Source organism: Alexandromys fortis, unplaced genomic scaffold, assembly GCF_014885135.2.
Source record: "Alexandromys fortis isolate MF-2015 unplaced genomic scaffold, M_Fortis_MF-2015_v1.1 scaffold_1, whole genome shotgun sequence".
Lineage (NCBI taxonomy): Eukaryota > Metazoa > Chordata > Mammalia > Rodentia > Cricetidae > Alexandromys > Alexandromys fortis.
In genome coordinates this window covers 17,266,839-17,283,632 of record NW_026067927.1, presented here as the reverse complement: position 1 = coordinate 17,283,632, position 16,794 = coordinate 17,266,839, and the positions used below count along the sequence as shown (strand labels likewise).

The window sequence follows — 16,794 nt, the reverse complement described above, 5'->3', positions numbered from 1 at the left end:
CTCTGATTTAAGGAGAGTTAATTTTTCTCCGTTTTTTTTAATCTCTGATTTGCAATTTAAAGCGGCCTCCATTCCAAGCCCCTGGTCTTTCTCTTAAACCTCTGATTTATGCTGTCCCATGTCACTATTGACCCCCCCCACCTGAAGATGCTCTTTTCCTACTTAATTTAAGCATTGTTGCATTTTCTAGAAAAAGAAAAGAAAAAAAGGAGAAAAAAATGAAAAGAAAAAAATCTTAAAAAAAAAATCTTAGCCAGGTCTCTATTGTTGCTTCGCATTTCACTTCACGGTAGTGTGTGTGTGTGTGTGTGTGTGTGTGTGTGTGTGTGTGTGTAGTGTGCCGGTGTGTGTGTGTGTATGTGTTTTTAATACATGCATAAACTTTTGGTGCCTCTCTCCTCTGCCTAGGCTTTTCTCCTATCCTCTCTTCCTGCTCTCCTTGCCCTGCTCATCACTTTCCCCTGGTTTTTTTTCCTCCCTTCCTCCCCTCTGCCTCCCTCCACCTCCCCCTTTTCTTTTTTGCTGAATCTTATTGATCCAGAAGGTGGCTAATTAGCCCTTCCCGTCGTGCCTGGGTAATGAAGCACATGCGCACTGAATTAATCACAGCCATTTTTTGCAGGAAACTAATTAGCAGAATAAAGATCCAAAGACTTTTTTTTCTTTTCACTCATCAGCTCCCACTTCCAGCGCGTCCCCTCCGACCGCTGCAGCCGCCGCCGCCGCCGCCTCCTCCTCCTCCTCCTCCCGGCCGCAGCCGCCGCCGCCGCCGCCTGCTTTGCATCCCAATTACAGCCTAGAGCCGCTGCCGCCGCCGCCGCCGCTTCTCCTCCGTGGCCCCTGCCCGCTCCGGGGGCTGTAAACTCCCCGCCAACCATGCTGCTCGGCGGCAGCGGCGGCGGCGGCTCCGGCTCCCCGGCTGCGGCCGCCTCCCGCCCCGGGCTCCGCCGAGCGCGCTCCAGCTCCGCCGCCGCCGCCGCCAGCAGCGCGTCCTCCGCCGCCGCCCCCCGCCAGCCGCCGCTGCTGCCTTGATGGGCTCCGCGGCCCGAGCGCCTCTTTTCGGGATTAAAAGCGCCGCCAGCTCCCGCCGCCGCCGCCGCCGCCAGCAGCACCGCTGCAGCCGCCGCCGCCGGAGGAGCAACCGCGTAAGTGGCAACTTTTCCCTCTTTTTTTTTCCTCCTCTTCCCGCCGCCGCCGCCTGCTCCTCCTCCTCCCGCCGCCGCCCGGACGCGGGGCTCCTCGGGGCGCCCGGGCTGCTTTGCATGGGGCTCGTCCTGCCCCCTCCCGGCTCCCGCGCCCGGCCGCCGCCGCCCGCGCTCCCCGCGCCCGTGCCCTGCTCGCTCGCCGCGTCCCGCTCGCCTGCCCCCTGCGCCAAACTTTCTCTTTCTCTTTTCTTCCTCCTCCTCCTCCCGCCACCGCCGAACCCGGGCCGCCCCCTCCTCCTCGCTCGCCGCGTCCCGCTCGCCTGCCCCCTGCGCCAAACTTTCTCTTTCTCTTTTCTTCCTCCTCCTCCTCCCGCCACCGCCGAACCCGGGCCGCCCCCTCCTCCGCGGCCCCCGCGCAGCCGCCGGCGACCCCCGGGAGGGTGGAGGCGCCCGGGGCGAGGCCCGCGCGGGGACTTTGGAGGCGCCGCCGGGCAGGGCAGGGCCGGCCGGGGTGCGGGGCCCGGGTGGAGGAGGCGCGCGGCCCCGGGTCCCCGCGGCCAGACAAAGGCGGCGACTGGCGGGGGTGGGGGTCCCGGTGCAGCGTGCCCCCCCTCCTATTGCGCCCCACCCCGATCGGTGCCGGGGCCCTGGGCGGAGCGCGCTCCCGGCCCGGAGCTGCCCCGCTGGCCGGGCGCCTGCCTTCCTCCCGGGGCCGCTCCGGGGGCCGCGGAGCTCGGTGGTAGTCCGGGGTTCGGGAGGGGGCGAGGCGGCCGCGCCGAGCTCTACCTGGGCGCTCTCTGCCCGGCCGGGTGAGCAGCGCCAGGAACGCGCAAAGGGGCTGCGCTCTGGACACTAGGGGCTCCCGGGGGTCGGGGCCGCGCTGCCGGCCAGGGCCGGAGCCAGCCTTGCCGGCCTCCTCGGCCAGCTGAGTTGGGAGGCAAACACCGGATCGGAGGACTTTTTTTTTTTTTCTCTCCTCCTCCTCTCTCCTTCTCTCTCTCTCTCTCTCTCTCTCTCTCTCTCTCTCTCTCTCTCTCTCTCTGCGAAACTGGGATTGTTTACGTTCGGTTCCCCACGCTCACCCCTCACCCCTTGCCCCACTCCACTAGATGCAAAAAAGCACGTTCCTAATTTTACGATATACATTTTAATGTATAGAATCTTTTGCATGTCAGTTGGAGGGTAGGTCTAAGAGTGTTTTATGCAGTGCACTTGAATTGTGTTTGGGGCTATTAAAATACTGTGTGTGTTTTTTTTTTGTTTTGTTTTGTTTTTTTACTTTGTGAGTCAATCTGTTGCTCAAAACCTGACTTTTGTGAAATGTGCAATTCCTTCAACTGTGGCAAATTCGACTATGGTTATGAGTGCTTCCCCATTCTTAACTTTTCCCCCTCATTACTTTGTAGTAGGGGAAATATGCCAATTTTTATTGGTTTCAATTACTAAAAATTGTTCTAAGGACTATATGGAAGGAGGAAACTGATTGCCATTTTCTGGCCTTCTGTTGGTGACTTTTGAAAGGGGGGCTCGTTAAATACCTTTGAAGAATATGTCATATTGTGGCTCTAGTGCAAATTACAGAACATAATTCACTTTGGAGTTTTAAGAAAGGCTCAAGCCCTTTGAGGTCATTGAGGATTTATTATGTTTTTCTATTATATATATATAAGATTTACATATATATATATAAAATCTTTTCTACCTGTTTTGGGTGTATGGCTAGTTCCTGGCCAACTTTTTCGGAGGTCCTGGGAAAGAAGCTTGGGAAATGGTGGAGGAGAGACTGATCAATGTGAATAATCAATAGAGCCATGTGCCGCAATATTGTACCTACATTTACTGTAAATTTTTACAATACCTGCAGTGTGCGTGCTCCAGTGTCTTGGGTGGTTTCTTCTAACAGATTTAGGGCAGAATAACCAGAATTTACGGCTCAGGTTTCCGGAACAATATAAGGGAAATTCACTCCATAGTGGCTCATGTTATAACCCCTTTATTTTACTGAATGTGTGTGTGTGTGTGTGTGTTTGTTTACGTGTGAGGATTTCAAATGCTGAGTCCCCAAAGTGTATCCTCCTGAGTTGGAGGGAAGTAGGTACCAGCTCAGGACTTCCCGGGTGGGTATTGGGTTATCGAATCAGGGCTTGAGCCTTCCTCTTCTTGTGATGTTCTCTTCGATTTTTTAAACTAGTACAAGTAGAGGTAGGAATATAAAAGAGTAAAACATTGGAGATTGAAGCAATATCAAAAGCCAGACTGGCATGCTCATGAGTGTGTGTGTGTGTGTGTGTGTGTGTGTGTGTGTGTGTGTGTGAGAGAGAGAGAGAGAGAGAGAGAGAGAGAGAGAGAGAGAGAGAGAGAGAGAGAGAGAGAGAGGAGAACAGAAGACAGCTATCTTACAGTCAGCCTGAATGGTGGTGGGTGAATCCATATTTGGAGATTATTTTGAAATAGTCTTGAAAATGGTTCGGAACAGGATTTCGCAAAAAGTGTACATGAAGTCATTTTTGAAAGGATTGTGGTTTGGGGAGATGAGGTGTGGGCAGGAAAGCAGTGGAGGCCAGCAGCCTTCCTCTTGTCTGTGTGTCTCCTCCCTTCCCCCCTCCCTGGGTTTTAGTTTTTAATTACTTAATGCTGAAACACACTGGGCTTATATAAATATTTGCAAATGCTCTTTCCTATTGATTTCTCTGAATAAACTGCCCTGCTCTGGTCCAGAGAGGAGGCGATTCAGATCTGTGGGCTTTTTAAACATAAAGTCTCCAAAGGAGTGTTTGTGTATGTGTATGTTGGTGGTTAGAGCTGTAGGCATGAAGATATGGTGGGGGACACAGGGAGAGTTTAGGGTCTTAGTGGTATGGACTGAGAAAGCTGGGCGGGAGCTGGTCTTATGGCCTGGTTGTCCTGACAGATTGTGTGTGTGGTGTTTCTGAACGTATTTGTACCCCCCATTAAATATGGAACAGTTTTTCAGGGCTTGGTGACTGCCTTCCTCCTCAGGGTCACATTGAGTGCTAATCTGACCCAAGGTGCAGGAATCCTGCAATGGGGAAATAAAAGAATATACAGAATGGGGTCAGGTCAGCTGCTCGGAGGCCAAAACCCCTACAGCTGCTTTGATTTTAGTGTGCGTGCATGCTTGTGTGTGTGTGTGTGTGTGTGTGTGTGTGTGTCTTAGGCTCCTCCTGCCACATTACAAATTGTGCTTCCCTCTCAGGTGATAGCTCAGTAGCTTAAAGGCATCAGGGCCTTTGACTGCATAGATGGGCTCCCAGTGACACCAGAAAACCTACAAAACCTAATCCAAAACAAAACCCAGGGAGGAGGGGGAGGGAAAAAAACCCAACCCATTGAGTGCAGGCAAATAAGGTGGGGTCTCCAGATGCTGTTACAAAAGCAGTTTTGAATATGCAAGACAGAGCAGAAGACCAGTCATTCCAGTTACAGCAAACCATTAAAACAGAGAAGGAGAGAAAGGAAAAGGCATGTTTAGGTTGTAATTTGTTAGTACAAGGGAAAGAATCCCACATAAAGCTAGCCCTCCTCCCGCCCCCCCCCCCCCCCTTTTACCCTCTCTTTTCTGGCTTCATACAGAATCCCTCACCCTTTTGAGGTTGTCTGGTGTATGGGTCCTTTCATTGAAATCTTCTGAGTTTAGGAAGATCCCTGCAAGCAATGCATTTTCTGTATTTCCCCCCCTTTATCTTGGAGGAGAGTTGGCAAGGGTTCTGTGGTCTGCAGTTACACAATATGTTATCATGTTTTTAATCTCTAAATCATTGCAGTGGTTATAGATTTACAGTCTTGGGGTATTACAGGGAGAAGCAACGCGGCTGTATGTATGCTTTTAAATTACACCAGTGTAAGCCGAGAACAGCAGCTATGAATATGGGCGGCCAGCTCCACCTCCTCCCCCCCCCCCCCCCCCCGCTAGTTCTTGCTCCTTCTGTGATTTTATTTTTATTTTTTTAAATGCCTTGATTTGCTTAAACATAAGCCATCCTCTTCCCTCTCTTCTTTGTCTCTTCAGCTCTTGCCCCCACCTTCAAGAAGAAATAATTTTCATTTTTAGACCTCTCACCCCAGATAAACTAGAATTCAGACTCTTGATATAGAACTTGGGATTCGAGACTACAAAAAAATGAAAAGTGTGAATTTCTCAAGAAAACCTCTTGGTTTCCATATCGACCTCCTGTGTGGGGATGGAGAGTTGATTTCAAATCAGAAAGTGGCGGTGGGCGGAGGTGAGGGGAGCCAGGCGAGTGGCACTAGGGAGGTCCTGTCACTGTGACCCCACTCTCAGCTTCTGGTTTTCATATTATTATGTAACAGAATCCTTGGCAGCATTAAAAATCCAGCATTACAAGCTGATTGTAATGCTGCCTCATTAGACAACGCTGTCTGGCCTTGTATTAAGTGAAACATAGAGCATGGCTTTCAGATTATAAACACCAATAAATATTAAGGCTCGGCAGAGGGGGTAACCAGCAACTGGCTTGGCCCTAGCTGAGGTTGCTCTATCCTACCGCCCTCTTCCTTCCCTCCCCCTCCCCACCCCGGAACAGTCATGTGTTTTCTTATTGGGATGCCGATGTGTAGACCCTAGTGACATTTAGCAAGGCTTTTTATAGAGTTCTCTTGTGTACACAAAAGGTTTGGAAGTTTGTTTTGTTTTGATCTGCAGTAAACAGGTCCTTCACTTGGCTGATGTCATTTCCGTTCATATTTGAGTGTTTATTGTGCGTCTTTGCAAGGCCTTCTCATCCCTCCCTCTGACCTTGCTGTTTGGTCAGAGCCCTGGGCCTGCTCTGGGAAGGGGGGTGGGTGGTGTTCTCTGAGCAGTCAGGTCTGGCTTGGGGGTCGAATGTCTGCTTTGGCCTAGGTTTTTCCGCCTGCCTGGGAAGACACTTCCAGCGTGTTAATCTGGTTAAACACTGCTCCATCCACTTGCCCCAGTATTTCCACGGCCTGCAGTGATTCATCCCAGCTTCCTTTCCTGGTGGCACCACCTCCCTGGCCCCTGCCACACCTTGTCTGGGTTAATACATCCTTACTTTCCAGTTCTCTAGGACAACCCCTAAAACAAAAAAAGAACAAAATAAAACAACATACACACACACACTTCAGACACACACACACACTCAACACACACAAAAACCTAAACCCCCAAGTAAACAAACAGAAAACCACTAGCAACGTTCAGTGATGATTTCGAGATTTAGATTCAGTTGTGAATGTGAAATTGGCATTATTATCTGACTTCATGCTGTGCGAAAAGAAATTGTTTTCAGGCCTGGCCCCCAGCACCTCCTATCCCTATTCCTTGATGCCCTCACCCCGTAATGCCCCTATCTTTTTGGAATGATAAAGGCCAGTCTGATGTTACTAAACATGTCACTGTCTCTCTTTTCATCCGGTCTACAACTGGATCCCCCTTCCAAAAAGAAAAGAAAGGATGGGGAGAGGGAAGGGTGAGAAGTAGGCTCATGTAGGCCCCAGAGGCCTTTCTGGGATGGTGGGTTTTCCTTTTTTTTTTTTTTTTTTAAAGTACGTATGTGTGTATGCACATACACACACCCATATATACATATATATGTATGTTATTATTTTATCCTGTTAGGTTTAGCAATAATAGAGAAGGGAAAGGAGTCATCACCAGGAAGTTCCCTGAGCTGCTTCCTAACTAAGAAGGGTGAAAAATGAACCAGCTTTGACACTTGGCTCCCCGTGAAAGCCCAGTAACCTCTCCCCCCTTCCATGGCCCCGGCCTTTTGTTCCTGGAGAACGGAGCTAAGGTACTTTTTCTCCCAGACCAAAGGGAGCAGGCAAGGAGTCCCCTTGTGAGCGCATCGTCTGTAGATGGCCTGCTCATGGTTATTGTCAATGCAGGCTTCCTCCAACAATTGCTGCAGGGAGACACAAAAGCAAAAACATTTGTCCTATTTTTTTTTAACCTCTTTGTTTTAGTTTTTTTTTATCCATTCTTTAAATTTCACAGTTTCTATTTGTCCGCAGAGAGACAAACGGAACAGCGTGAAGCTCATTTCACCGTAGGCCTCACTGGCGATTGGAGCAGCCTCAATAGAAACCCACATTCTAAAACACTGGCTGACTTGGAGAATATGTGAAATTTCAGCTGGGGGTTGGGGTGGGGGGGGGAATGACTGTGAAGTCAGATTAGCACAGATTTCCAACAAAATGAACTGCACTGAAAGGATGGGGGAAAAATGGGATTCTAGCATTCCTCGGTAAAGCGTGAAAGGGTCATCTTTTGTTTATCTTCTGGTATCCTGTCCACTACTTAAAAGTGACCATTGACTAAGGGAGAATAGAAATTACGTGAAATTACTCATTAAAAAGAAACACCATCTGAGATGGACGGTTGCGAGTCTCACAGAACGCAGTGTTTAAACTCGAGTGGAAACTGCGTGGTGTGCGAATTGCTACTGGTTGAGTTTTTTTTTTTTTTTTTGTAGGATTTATATAAACAGACAATATCCCCTGTCCCTTTTCTTTTCCTCTCCTGTTTCCTGTTTCCTTTCTTTTACCCCGACCTCAGTCCCCTCCAAGAATTCAGTGGTTTGCTGGCCACTGTGAAGGGATGTGTCAGACAGCTGGGGGATGGCTCAGGGACAAAATGGGAAGTCCACCTCTTTTTTTCCCCCCATGGCCCAAACAAAGCACCCCTCTCTCCTTAGCATGTAGACCCTGGACTGTGATGTTGCCTTTAAGCATCTGTCTGCTTCGTCATTAAAATTCTCATTTTCAAGGTTTAGAAAAGCAAATGTAAAAAACTTCCCTGGGTATTAAAAGTCTTGCATGGCAAATTCTCTTTGCCCTTTCAGAAAAAAAATATTTTTGTTTCCAAAAAAGAAAGAAAGAAAGAGACCGTGGTGACCTATTTGCCTAACATTTAGGACGGTTTTAAGGCAACTTCTGTAATTTTGCTTCCTTGAGACTTGGGCTTTGCCACTTAAAATTATTTTGGGAAAACTCTTTTGAATCACAGATTTAAAGGCAGATGACTCATTTGTATCTTTCTTGCGTGTATGATTGAAAGGTTTAGGAGGCGGGTTGGGAAGGGTAGGTAAATAAACCAGATAACATTACGTCTATGATGGGGTAAAAATGAATCTATGGAATTAGCACTGCAGTGATACTTGAAGGCCCTGAGGTTCCTGTCAGAGAAATGTGAAACAATGTCTGGGTAGGCCCTCCTGGCGCGCCACCCTTTCTGAGCTGTGCTGTCTGGAGGCTGGTCTGTAGTCTGTATCATCCCCAGGAGGCCTGGGGCCCCCAGCAGGTACCTGGCCCCCAAATAAAACTACCTCCTCTTATTGGTGGGATAAGCTCAGACCTTGGAGCAAAATTCAGTTCCAAATGCATTTGTGTGTAACTGGGGGACATGTCTGTGTGTGTCTCTGTCCTCCATCCCAGGTTAAAGCCTCAAGATCATTTAAGCACAAGTTTGAAAATCAATGTGGGCATATCATTTATTAAACATAGAATGATCTGGAAGAATTGCACACATCTACGTAAACCCAGCTGTGCTCTGAAGCGGGGGGGGGGGGGCTGGAATGCTGATCTCCCCTGTATCTTCAGTCAGGGATCATATTCAGCTTTGCCGAAGTGAAAGGATAGAGCGTTAGCGTGTGAGTCTGGGGGTGGCAGGGAGCAGGTTTGGCTGGGTTGGAGAATTGCAATTCATCAGCCAGCTAAGCAGTAGTGGGCAGACCTCTGGCTTGGAGATTGGGTAAGGGGAGGAGAAGAGAAGGGCTAGCGGTTCCCTGGTTTATTTTGAAATATTTATCCTTTGACTGTCGCCAACTGGGCTCTCTAGATGGAACAGGCCTGGGGACAGAGAACTGTGAGGACTGGTGAAGGACAGCCTTTTCTGAGGGTGGCTCCATTTGTGATTGTGTTCAGGATGTAGCCCGAGAGCATCAGGCTGAGGCAGCTGCCCTGTCCTGAGCTTGGGTACAGAATTTGCAACATGGATTTCTGAAAAACCGATGGTTCCATATGCCAGAGTGTGCTTTGCAAATCCCCTCTGAAGAGGTCTTATTTTGGTTATGGATGGCAATAAGTTGTCCCCAAGGTAGCACCCCAGCTTTTATGCAGCCCACCATATTCACCATGGTCTACAGGCTGAAGGCTACCTGCCCATGGCTTTACCTGTTAAGTGTTTGTCTGGAACAAAGGCAGGCTTGAGTAGGCCTCACGTGCCTCCTATAGCTACTGCAGGATTAAGATAAAGGAAAGGGACCAGGGCCACCCTCCTTGCTACTTGTCAGGCTCCTTAGGTGTAGAAGGCCTGTCACCAGGGCCTGGGACACTGGCAGAATCAAGGCAGAGCCCCTCTGCCAGCCCCTCTTCAGCGACTCAGATGGCTTTAGATCTTGTCTTGTGGTTTCTCCAGTTTCATTTATGTGTATCCTATGCCTCCCCCCCCCCCCCAATACTCACCAAATTAGGAGATTCTGAGGTGGTCCCATAATAAAACTCAAGAGAAAGCTGCAGAATTCCATTTTCCAGGAGCAGAAACATTTTTCTGTTGTCTTTACTTCATCAACTAGGCCCATGGGGTTGCTTCCAGGTGAGGAGTGGGGGTCTGGAACCTCCTGTTTTCCCAAAGAGCATCTCTGAGTTGGAGGGGCCACCTTGCTTGCCTTGCTGCTAGCATCATCATCTTCATGTATTATTCATACTCACTTTTTCAATTAAATTATTAATTGGTTTTCTTTAAGGTGTTCCTGACTCATGTGGCTAATATAAATAACCGTGTGTTTTGAAAACACCACCTGTTCTTGAGCCCGAGGTCAGGCAGTCTGGAACAGCCCCACAGTGGCCATACTCTGGTTCACAGAACTGTTCATCCTCCACCCTCCCTCCTTTCTGTTCTCTGCAGGCGCCCCCCTACCCCCCCACTCCAAGTTTGACTAAATTTGGCCTCTGCCCTTCTTTGTCCCTAATCGACTTGATTCCCTAGAGGCAGTTCCTTTCTTCCAAGGCCCTAGCTTAGGGGGGGAAATTGCAATCTCTTTTTTGTACTAAAATATAGAGGGGGGGGGGGCGTTAGTCTGCACCCAACAGGTTAGGTATTACATCGATTTGAACCCGAATTCTATTGTACCAAAAAATGCTCTCTACACAGAGACACGGTAGTTTTCACCAACCAAGCATCCCCCTTTTCCTCCCTGTTAACGCGTGCTTAATGCAAATACGATTCCATACATTCTGCTCTTCGCCTGGTGAGCTTATTATATTTCTAACACTTGCATGGTTCATTATTGTGCAGTAGGAAAAGACTCGCGGCTGCAGGGGCAGCCTGGGTGGCTGGTTTTCAGAAAGAGAAAAAGCAGGTGTCTTTCTTTCTGTGTTGAGAATGAAGACTAGATTTAGGAGGAGGGTGGAATGCTGTCTGAGAGGACTGGAGACTTCCGGTGAGATTTCAAGGGGCCCGCCTTTACATAATAGAATGTAAAAGGTGAACCTAGGGGAACCTCGAAGTGCCCAGCAGTTGCTTTGACCAGCTGAAGTGGCCCTGTTCGGTTTGATCCTGGTGGTAGAACCTCCCCGAGACGGACACCTTTCTTGCCCTCTCTGAAAAGCCGTGAGGCTTTTTAAGGGAGGTCTCCTTCCTTAAATCGGGTGGCTGCAAACTGCTTGTCTTTTTCTAGTCATTTCTTCGTCTCTTCTTTTCTCCCCTCTCCTCAAAAACTGTCCTTAAACTCTCAGTGGAGAGTGGGGGATGTTTTCGCAAGTTTCTGCAGCTGAAAAACAGAAGTTCTCTGTGAAGCAGTTAATAGGATGGGTGTGTGTTTCAAATAAATTCCTGTCCACATTGGCTAATGTCCCCTGTTAGAGTGGCCTGGCTCTGACGTGGACAGGGCCCAGAGACTGATGGATCAGGGTTCGGAGGCCCCAACTGCTTCTCTTCTTTTCCTTTTTTTTTTTTTTTTTTTCTGGTGGCTGAGGCGCATCGGTTCCTTCCAGGCCGGCCTTTGACTTTTGATGAGCGGTGCGGTCAGTGCCTCGCGGGGACGCGGCTTTGTTCCTGCCGGGCCGGTTCCCGGGTTGGTGTAGGCCAGGGCAGCCAAGACTCCTGTCCCCAGGCGAGTGCGGCCCAGCCTGCCTCCACGGCCGGTGTTGGGAGCCAAGGCCCAGTAGACCCGGCCCTGCTCCGTGTGTTATGTCCCCAGGTCCCCGCAGGCGCGCGGGCGCGGCCACTGTGAGCAGTCCGGCCTGCGCCCAGCGCGACTGTAGATGTCAGGCTTTGCCCGGGGAGCCGAGAGGCTGCGGGGCTGTGAGTTTCAAATTAACCTTCCGCTTTGTTGCTGTGTAATGTGGATCCCCGAAGGCCCCCCGCCCCGCCCGCCCCCCTTCCTCGGGCGGTGCGCGCTGCAAACTGCGAGTTGAGCTTCATTTACATAAAGCGATTCCGGGCGGGCGGGCGGCGCAGGAGGAGGAGAGAGGCGGGCAGGCCGGGACGGGGACCGGGACGCAGCGCCGCGCCCCGTGGGTGAATCCCCGCCGCGCCTGGGGGACCTCCCTCCCCGGGCAGCCCGAAGATCGCCAGCCCGGGCCGCCACCATGCGCGCCCCGCCCCTGCCGCCAGGCCCCTCGCTCCTAGCCTGCGCCACCGCCGAGCCCGGGGGGCAGCGGGAGGTGGGGAGAATGCCGCCTGGGGTGGGTAAGTTCGGGGCTCCGCTGCCGCTGGAATCTCCCGTTGCTGTCGCGCAGGCCGAAGTGGTGGCCCCCGGACCTCCGAGTGCCTCCTTCCTCCCGAGGTGTACGGAGGCTTTGTGTGCCAGGTGAGTGCAGCCTCCCTCCCCCGCCGCGCGGCTCGCAGCCGGCCTAGCGCTGGAGGCAGGTGCTGCGAGTCTTGGCTGAACTTCCCATTCTCTTGGGGCATGTGGGGGAAGGGCAGGCTGGATGCACTTGAACTCCTAGACTCCAGTGGGAACCTACCTGGGGAGAGAGTGGCTAGAGCCCGCTGGGCACGGGAGTACGTTCCTTCTTGTATCCTCTCTCGCTTTCCTCTCTGACCCCCTCCTCCTCCTCCTCCTCCTCCTCCTCCTCCTCCTCCTCCTCCTCCTCCTCCTCCTCCTCCTCCTCCTGATTTTGGATTTGTTCAAGCCTTCCTAATACTTGGGGTACTGGTGCTACTGAGAACTTTGGGTTCTTTCGTCTAAAACACACCCCTTCAGCCAGAGAGGGGGAGAGGAAGAGAGTTAGAAATCGCTGGTCAGTTTGCAGCAATGTGAAGAATGCGCCTGTTTGGGGAGTAATTAAAGAGAGATTCTGTATAGAGCTGGAGGGGACCTATGGAGATCATCTTGGCCGCCCTCTAATTTCGGTTTGTTCTTCTGCCAGAGCCCGTGCAGCATTGGGGGGGGGGTAAACGAAGGAAGAGGTAAGATTTTTACCCAGTCGGGGGAGAGATGTCCAAGTTAGGCTAGCAACAAGAAAAAAAAAACGCCTACCCAAAAATCATTTTGTAGGTTTAGAGAGTAGCATGCCCCCTGGAAAACAGCCCTTTCTGTCTGGTACGTATCTATGTAATGATGGTGGGACTCCTGCCCTCAGGGGAAAGCCCACGGCCCATATGTGGCACACTCAAAGGAAGTTTGAGCAACCTGATACAGGCGTACGCGGTCTGCTAAACTGCCTTAAAGGCAACCCATAACCAGGTGAATCCAGGAGGGCACCTCCACCCTTTGCATCTGTGTCATTCAGCAGCCTTTGACAACTCTCTTGAAGCCATTGACATAGAACCACAGAGAGTATAGACTTCCCATCTGGAACCCAAGGAAGGCCTCTTCTTCAGGCTGTAGCCAAGTAGGGCCTGCTTGGCCGAATGCACCAAGGCACAGCAAGGCAAACAGACTTAAGCCTCCAAAGAGAGATAGTGAGAAAGTTACACGTCATCTTCATCTTACTTCATTTAATGCCTTGAGATCCTCGGAGACGAGTCACTAAATAAATAGAGTCTAATTTGAAGCTCACCCTAGCTGGGGGTAACTGTTTCTTTGCCATCAAGCAGCAGGTGCAAGTTTGTAGAGTTGGCCCCTGGAGTCCCCTCATTCCTAAATTCAGGAGGTGTCAAACCTTCATGTTCTTTTAATGACTGTGGTTTCTGGATAGGTTTCAAGGGAAACCCTAAAAATCACGAGTTCCACTGGGCTGGACTGGAGTGCCGTGGCCCAGACTGTATTACATAGGAAAGCATAGACCCTCCGAGGTAACAGGCTGCTGCAGGGAACTGGGAGCCTGTTTCTTGTTATCACAGCGTCCACTGGCAGCCTGAGATTCTAAATTGCAGACATAGGGAACGGGGAACAGAGGTGGGCTATGGAGGGGTCTGGAGACCAAGGATCTTCATCATTTAAGGATTTCAAGAACGAGGGCTTTGGAGAGAGGCGAATGCCTGGGTGTTTGCACACCTGTAATTACGTTCATCTAGTTTTGAGGGGTTTTGGAAGGCCCCCCCTTACAGAGAGTGTGCAGCCATGAAGGCCAAGAGCACACAGCCCCCCCCCCCCCCCGCTTTCTTTCCTAAGTCACAGGACAAAAGAAATTGTCTGCATTTGATTTCCAGTATGGCTTTCAGAAGATATGTAAAGTGGCTCTCAGAATGGGCTGGGGGTCACACTCGGCCTTTTATTTAATTACATGAGTGTTATTTAACAACACGGGGTCGGTGGCAGAAGCAAGCACTTGTACACATTGAAAGCAGGTCCTTTTGGAATGGCCAGGAATCAAGTGCCTTGCAGACCTTCTGTCTCCATGGCATGGGTCAGTCGTCTCCCTCCGCACCTCCCCCCCCCCCACCCAGTAGGGTACTTTCTCTGGGATGGAATCCTGTGCTCCACATCTGAAAACTGTTTTGATTGACAAGGAGTCCGAAAACAGCAAGAACAATGAGCTGCACCTGCCAACCACCTGAAACATTAATTTTGGTTTCTTTGCACGAGGGAATGCTGAGGAAGGATGGAGGAAAGGCAGGGCCCCAGTCAAACGGAGCTGCCAGGCGGCCTCCTGTTTGGCTCGCCCTGGCTGGACAGCAAAGTGCTTTCTTGCCGTTTTGGGACTGGATTTAACCGCCATGTAAACTTCGTGCCAGTTGGACTTCCTAGTGTCAGGGAGCTAAAATAAGCAAGATTTCAGCCTTCACCGTTAGGACTTAAAGTGGTGGCTCTTAGTCTCTCCCAGGACTGGTTTGGCCCGCTTTGGGCAACCCGAAGGGGGTGGGTTCCACTAGAGTAAGTCTGTGAGTGCAGAGTGATGGGAATGAGCGGTCTGCTCCTGCTGATGGAGGTTTGACTGGTTCTTAAAGGAACTAAAGAGAAAGGTGTGATCACTTGTGGTGTCCAGGGACTGTGTCCTTATTGCTGGTGTGTGTGTGTGTGTGTGTATGTACACGTGTACGTGTATGTAGGAACTGTTCCTTATTTAGCATCTCTTGAGGCTTTGGGGGTGATAGTGTGAGGACTTGGAGCCATAGCAGACTCTTTCCTAGGAAACTTTAGCTTTCCTGGGGACTTGCAAAAGTTTCATCTTTAAAAGTAAATATTTAAGTGACTAAGCAGTGTTTTCTCAAAATGTGTGGAATTGCTGTTCCTGCTTGCTGTCTGCCCCTGGTGCCTGGCAGAGTTCCTAGCTTGCTTCCCAACCTAAGGCCATGCATGAGTCTTTCCTGCAAGGAGGCCATAGGGAGTCTGGTCTCAGGAAGCTTGTCTAAGCCCCGCCTCCCGGCTGGCCAGCCCTGCAAGAATACTGCACCTGATGCTCGCTGTAGCAACCTCAAGCAGTACAGTCTGTGCTGTGGTTTATGCTTTCATTTGTGATTAAAATGGTTGCTCGCTGTTAGGCTGGCCTATTTCTGTACTGTTTGGGCCTGTTGGCCTCCTCGGGTTCCCAAGGCTGTTGTAATTACCCGGTATGGAGGCCGTTCCATCCAAACACAACAGGAAGGCAGATTCCATTATCTCAAACTTGGTCGGGTCGTCCACATGCTCTGGTCTGAGGATTTGGTTGTAATGGTTATTGTTAGGAATCGCAGCATAGCTGTGACTCCCCAGTCCTTTCTCCCTGAGTTAAAGGACTGTGGTCAGGAAACTAAGCAGCCCGATTTAATGGAATCCAAGCCAGGGAATTCCTCCGCAAGAGCGAGGCGCGGTAAGGTCCTAAAGGTACTGGTTCTGTCCTGAGCACAGTGGCCTGCATTATGAAGCCACTGAAACTGAGAAAACAGACACACGGAAGCTAAGGTTTCCTCAAACTGCCTGGAGGGAGAGGCACAGGCAGAGGAGAGGCTTGGGTCCTTGGCAAGCTGCTTTCAATTCCAGATTAAGGAGCAAAACTATCAAATCAACAACTGTCAGATTTATTATCTGTATGATTTAAAGTTGATTGCCAGACGGTTCTCAGGAATTGACAATCAGATGTTAGAGGGCTGTTTTGGTTTTTATTTTTATTTTTTGTATGTGGCAAATGACTGTTACAGACACAGGAGCCAGGGACTCTGGGAAGGCAAGGCCTAGCTTCAGTTGACGGACAGCAAAGTTGTGTTAAGGCTTCAGAGGCAGTGACGTAGAGGTCCCCCCCTTCTTCCTATCCTGGTTTTCATCCTTCGGGTCACAGAGCAGGCTAGTGAGGACTGAGGATAAGCCACCAAGGTAGCGGTGACAGGAGTATTTCTAAAAAGTTCTGTGCCCTCTAAAGTGGCCCCGGCTGCCGATTTGTTAAAGTCCTTGTTTTTATAAATATCCTCCTTTGGGTGTTTTCTGCCTTTCTTTCACTCCTGATTCCTCGAGCTTCTTGCTTTTGCAAGGATAAAGATGCAATTCAAAACGGGAGCAGACAGAGTGCATGAGCTGGCAGATTGGCTCGGTCGCACATCAAGAATTGTATTGTGTTGTTTTAACCCAACACAGGACCCTTAGTGATATACCTGAAGCTTTATTTGCCTTTTGGGTGAGCCATTCTCCCTTCCCACCATATAGGCCTGTCAACAAGAGGATTAATGTGGTGTGTGTGTGTGTGTGTGTGTGTGTGTGTGCGCGCGCGCGCGCGCACGCGTGCGTGTGTATAACATGCTTCTCCAGAGGAATCCTACCTTCCCTGCCTCCTGAGAAGAGCTGCTGTGGTTTTTAACTGCATCCCACCCCCCCACCCCCCACTTCAGGTCAGGTCTGAGGCTTCCAGAGAAAGGAGACTTGAGACAGGCCAGACAGTTGACTACCTTCCTACCGCCTACCCCTTCTGATTCCCACTGGTTTGGTACTGAGGCTGTAGCAAGGCCACTCCACTTGGAGATGGAAAAGGCTATCTCCTTTTCTGGGAGAAAGGGAATCCCATCAAGGTCTTAAAAAGCCATCTTCCCTCTGAAGTGAATTTTTTGAATCTGATCTTAAATGGATCTTTTGGGGCAAGAGTTAGGGATTTCTGGGGTATATGAAGTTATTGCTAGGAAATCTTTAAGTGAAAGTGAGAAAATTGGCTCAGTTGAGCCAAATGCAAAGGAGGTGGGTTTTTGTTGTTATTGTTATTTGTGTGTGTGTGTGTGTGTGTGTGTGTGTGTGTGTGTGTGTTTTCTTCCACGACAGAATTTCTTTCTGTAACAGCCCTGGCTGTCCGGAACCAG

At 50.3% G+C, this 16,794-nt stretch overlaps 1 protein-coding gene across 4 annotated transcripts in view; it reads left to right on the top strand.

Moving 5' to 3' along the window:
* The first annotated feature begins 1,011 nt into the window (after positions 1-1,011).
* Positions 1,012-16,794, top strand: part of Zfhx3 (zinc finger homeobox 3) — a 241,178-nt gene continuing 225,395 nt past the window's right edge. The window contains exon 1 of one of the 4 annotated variants that reach the window (XM_050143759.1): positions 1,012-1,145. The gene's annotated coding sequence lies outside the window, so the exon portion shown is untranslated. Of the gene's footprint in view, positions 1,146-11,639; positions 11,960-16,794 lie in introns of those variants that run through there. The other 3 variants (XM_050143762.1, XM_050143758.1, XM_050143760.1) reach the window with 3 other exon arrangements.